We start from the raw sequence: 6,244 nt of genomic DNA, 5'->3' as shown, positions 1-6,244 counted from the left end.
CTTCTCAAAACCGGGTGGAAGGGGGAAAGGAAGGAGCCAATACATGCACAAGGTTGCCTTCACAAGAACAAGTAGGCATGCATGGCTAGTACTAGGCAAACATGATTATGTTTACCACTAACATAATTAACCTAATATTTTTTCTAATCCGCCCAATATTTCGGTTATAATAGATAAAATGGATTCCATTTTATCTTTGTCAAATTGTCAATTTGTCACATGTCTTATGTCACATAAAATTGTTATGTATTTTTAACATATTAAAAATCAACGCAATAATAAAATAAGTCATATACAAAATCGACTTAGTAATTCATAATTACTTGTACCAAAATAATTTACCAATTATAAATCACAACATCTTGTATTTATAATAATTTATTCATTCGAATGCAATTGTTTCCTTAAACAATAATTTCATCTAAGTAACAAAACAATTCGATTACTTAGACCGTATCTTATTTAATCAAATTTCAATAAGACACGTAAACATAACTTCCAAAATCGTCCGTCAATTTTAAGTAATTTAATTGACCCGTATCGTCATACGATCAATTAAATGATCAATTAAGAGTGTTACCCTTTAGGTATGACCTAAGGGGATCAACTGGTCACCACCGTCTCACGACAGTAATGTCAAACTCTAGTCAGCCAATCATTACCGATATGTGTGGACCAGTTGACAGTAAAATATTACTTCCCAATTGTATTCTTTAAAATGAGATTTAAACATGTGATCATCATGATCAACAGTTGTGATCGCATTATTGTCGGAGGACACATATTCCAACAATCTCCCACTTGTCCTCGACAAGTGTGCGTCACTAATTCTCTTATCCTATTACTATCTCCCACTCAATGCAAGGTGTCTTTCAGGTCGTACTTGCAAGTGATCATATCGAGAGTGGTTTCCTCGATCTGGAGAATAACTGATTGACCGGATTTATCCACCATGGATACATTCCGAGCGTGGCCACGCATTTCCAGTTAATTACTCCTCGAGTGGCCCTGAGATATTGTTATAACCCTGACTAGGGGTGGACAATTCCTATCGCACTCATTCCCTTCGACTAGCCACAGCCATGATAACCCAAAATATGCCCATTTGACCCCATTTACGAAGGTCGTAGTAACACAAATCAAAGTTAATCTGAAACTTGTGCCATCTTAGGCGAATAGTCTTTAGTCAAAAGAATCGACTCATTAGAATACTATAGCGGCTCTCGCCACGACCAGGCTACATAAATTTGCCAAAACTCTATAAGCGGTCATAAGGCCCGACAAAATGTTCCTAACAGTCTGCCTATGTGATCGACTAGTCATCTCACATGACTCTATGGCACTTGAACTTGCCATCAATCGCATCACATTCTAGTCACTTCGAGACGTCACCTCATGTAAGTAACTATGGGCGAATACAATGCTAATCCGTGTTCACTTTTAACGGGGTTCAATTGTCTCCACAACCCGTTTGGATGTAACAATGTTTAAAGAAAGGATAAAAGACAAATTCGATTATGAACATGAACAAAAAACAACACTTTTATTTCATTTCAAAATCTAACATAAACTTGGTACACGTTTAAGTCCCATGGACGCAACATGTCCATCATGCTTGGCCTGCGATAAAGGCTTGGTGAGCGGATCGGCTATGTTGTCATCCGTCCCAACCTTACAAATCGCAATTTCCTTTCTTTCAATGAATCTCTTATTACATGATATTTTCTAAGTACATGTCTAGATCTATTACTAGACTTTGGCTCCTTAGCTTGGAAGATCGTCCCACTATTACCACAATAGAGAGTGATGGGATCATTGGCGGTAGGTACTACTCTTAGACCTTCCGTGAATTGCCTGATCCACACAGCTTCCTTGGCGACTTCGATGCTTTGCAATGTATTCACCTCCGTTGTTGAATCCGCGATTCTGACTTCCTTGAAGCTTCTCCAGCTAACGGCACCACCATTGAGCATGAAAACGAAACCAGCTTGTGATTTCATGTCATCTCTATCCGTTTGAAAACTCGAGTCCGTGTATCCATTAACACGTAGCTCAGTGTCTCCTCCAAACACTAAGATAGAATCCTTAGTTCTTCTCAAGTACTTAAGGATGTTCTTGACGGCTATCCAGTGACTCTCCCCTGGATTTCCTTGATATCTACTCGTCATACTCAAGGCATACGAGACATCAGGACGTGTGCATATCATGGCATACAAGATTGATCCAACAGCGGAAGCATAAGGGATCGTCTTCATGCGTTCAACATCTTGGGGTTCGGAGGGAGATTGAGTCTTGCTCAATATAGTCCCAGTTACCATAGGTACCAAACCCCTTTTTTATTTGTCCATGCTGAACCGTCGAAGAATCTTATCAACATAAGATTCTTGACTTAGTGCTAATATCCTCTTGGATCTATCTCTATGGATCCGGATACCTAATATGCGTTGCGCCTCTCCTAAATCCTTCATTTGGAAGTGGTTACCTAACAAATTCTTAACAGAAGACAACATTGCAATATCATTTCCAATGAGTAGTATGTCATCGACATACAAGATTCGGAACACAACATTGCTCCCACTAAATTTCATGTATAAACATGGTTCCTCAACACTTCGAGTGAAACCATTCTCCTTTATAACATGATTGAACCGATGATTCCAACTTCTAGATGCTTGCTTAAGACCATAAATGGATCTCTTAAGTTTGCACACTGTTAGGATTTTTAGAATCAACAAAACCTTCGGGTTGTATCATGTACACCTCCTCTTCTAAATGCCCATGTAGAAAAGCGGTTTTAACATCCATTTGCCATATTTCATAATCATGAAATGCGGCAATCGCTAACAAAATCCGTATGGATCTTAGCATGGCTACGGGGGCGAAGGTCTCATCATAATGGAGACCTTGGACTTGGGTAAATCCTTTTGCAACTAGCCTAGCTTTGTAGACATCATCATGTCCCTTTATGCCATTCTTAACTTTGAATATCCATTTGCATTGAAGAGGTCTTGCCCCTTTAGGCAAATCTACCAAGTCCCAAACTTGGTTTTCATGCATAGAATCCATTTCGGACTTCATGGCTTCAAGCCATAAGGAGGAATTTGGACTAGAGATTGCGGCCTTGTAGGTGGCGGGTTCGTCACTTTCTAAAAGCAACACATCGAGTGTTCCATCTTCTTCGATAAGTCCCACATATCGATCGGGATGGCGTACAACACGACTTGTTTTTCTAAGTGGAGGAGAGACAACCGTGTTAGACGACGAAGGAACATCTTCTTGCGTCTCTATTTCGGTTTGTGGCTCTTGAACTTCATCAAGTTCAAAATTTCTCCCACTCTGTCTCTTAGAAATAAAATCCCTTTCTAAGAAGACAGCCTCAGAAGACACAAACACTTTGTTTTCTTGAGGTTTATAGAAGTAATAACCTCGGGTATTAGAATAGCCTACAAAGGTGCATTTTTCGGATCTTGGGGCTAGCTTATTGTCATTTCTGGTTTTGACATAAGCATTACAACCCCAAATTTTCATGTAGGATAGATTAGGAACTCTTCCTTTCCATATCTCAAATGGAGTTTTCTTGGTGGCTTTAGTGGGAGAATTGTTCAAAGATCTTATTGCGGTTTGAATCGCAAATCCCCAAAACGAGTTTGGTAGCTCGGTTTGACTCATCATGGATCGAACCATATCAAGTAGGGTTCGATTTCTCCTTTCGGCAACACCATTGAGTTGTGGTGTTCCGGGTGGAGTAATTGTGATATAATACCACGACCTTTCAAGTGTGAATCAAATTCAAGACTAAGATATTCCCTACCACGATCGGATCGTAGTGCCTTAATTCTTTTGTTCAATTGGTTCTCTACTTCGTTTTGAAATTCTTTGAATTTCTCAAACGCTTCACTTTTATGCTTCATCAAATAGATATACCCATATCTACTCAAGTCATCGGTGAAGGTTATGAAGTAGTCATAATTTCCACGAGCGGTGATACTCATTGGTCCACACACATCGGTATGTATGAGTCCTAATAGTTCACTAGCTCGTGTCCCTTTACCACTAAAAGGATTACGAGTCATTTTGCCAAGTAGTCAATATTCGCATGTACCATATGATTGAAAATCAAATGGTATAATCACATTAGTCGAAATTAATCTTTTGATACGATTCTCGTTTATGTGACCTAATCGACAATGTCAAATGAACGATTCATTTGGGTCACTTGATTTGAGTTTCTTTGATTGAATGTTATAGATATCATTAAATGGATTTGAGGTTTCTAAAATGTAAATGCCATTGATGGAAGAAGCTTGGCCTATAACCAAATCATTCCTTGAAATAGTACAACAATTGTTCTTAATGACAAAACAAAATCCATCCATGTCTAGCATAGCGATAGAAATAATGTTTTTAGAGAGTGTAGGCACATAAAAACAATTATGTAAATACAACTCAAATCCATTAGGCAAAGCTAATACATAAGTTCCTTTGGATTCGGCCGCTACTCGAGCTCCATTTCCAAGGCGTAGATCCATATCTCCTTTGCTAACCCTTTTCACGTCTCTTAAACCCTGTAAATGATTACAAAGGTGAGAACCACAACCGGTATCCAGTACCCATGTCGTAGTGGAAGTATAATTTATATCAATAACATAAATTTCCTTAGAAATTTTACCTTTTGGAACGATGATTCCTTCCATTATATTTCGCAAATATACGGGACAATTCCTAAGCCAATGTCCCATGCCATAGCAATAATGGCACTCATCATCAACTTGCTTTAATTTTTTGACTTTCTTTCCCTTCTTCTTGAACTTTTTGCCCTTTAAAGCAAGAACTTGATTGCTTGAGCTCCCACTAGTTTTGGTATCTTTATCTTCCAGAGACAAAGATCCTATAGATTGTATGAGGCGGTCTTCCTGAGACGGGCTCACACGAGATCTAGTACTAGTAGGTGGTCTAGTAGAAGTGATGAAGTTAAGGTTTCCATCCGATCCTATCCCAAAATGAAGTTCTCTAGTAGTGTCGAAATCATTGTTGGAGCAAACGTCGTCAAAAACATTGTGGTATGACTCAAAAGTTATCGGTGCGGTAGCGTTTGATGGATTCATTGTAATGAACTACAAGTATGGAGGAAAAAAGAAATATTAACATTTGTCTTTTAATATCATACTTGTAAATAAATTAACAAGATATGAACATTTATATAGTGACCTCTACCCAACTATTATAAATGATTCCAAGACCCAAATTCATATTAACTTAGGCATCGGTAAAGCCGAAAACAAACCTTCATCAATATAACTCGGTGGATTAACTCTTTAATCGATTCTACTTTTAGAACTCTTGGTCGATAAATTTACATTAAAATTTATCTTTAGCCCGAAACACATCCGGCAACCGTCGAGAATACTTTCGTTGAGTTCAACCCAAATTTCGAATAAATGTGTACATGATCCAAACTTACATCAACTTGGGCATCGGTAAAGCCGAAAACAACCCTCATCTTTATAAATTCGGTGAGTAGACATTTATCACCCCACTTCACCAACGTAACAAGGTTTGTCTTACGGTAAAGCCGGCTCAACTCCCTTGCGAAACTGGTACTTCATGGGTTTCTAATTTTTGGTAAGGTCAAGTCTCAATTGTTTATTTTAGCGAGAGGTCATGTCAATTTATTATCTATCACGTTTTAAGTGAACTAAAGCGGTGAACTACGATAATTGTAATTGACACGGTCGATAAACTCGATTAAAAGATAATGCATGTTTTAGTTATGGCGATTTAGCGATGCATGCAACATATAAATAAAATGCAAAACATAAAAATTAATCCTAGTATGGCCTTCCTAAAATAGAAAATCTAATTAACTATTACATATTCGGAAACCAACTCCATTGGTCCCTTGAACTTCGGTCATAGCACGCATCTCGAGGTAACACCATCTTTATGTATCGCCTTCTTGAATGACGCCGTCTTCAAGGAACTCCGGAATAAATAAATTACATAACAAATTACATAATTTCCTATTATACATTTATAATTAAAATAAAATAAATCTATTAAATTACAAAACGGTGATACGAGATCACAATAAATTACAACCGAATCGATATTCCCATACATTTCGGGTAATACCAATTAAAAACTAAGGCCATACTAAGTAAAAATTACATAATTCAAAAATTACATAAATAAAATTATGACAATCATAAATAAAATGCAGCATTATAATATGTATGAACATGCC

Source organism: Silene latifolia, chromosome 9 (genome assembly GCF_048544455.1).
Source record: "Silene latifolia isolate original U9 population chromosome 9, ASM4854445v1, whole genome shotgun sequence".
NCBI classification, from domain to species: domain Eukaryota; kingdom Viridiplantae; phylum Streptophyta; class Magnoliopsida; order Caryophyllales; family Caryophyllaceae; genus Silene; species Silene latifolia.
This window is presented reverse-complemented; position numbering follows the sequence as displayed.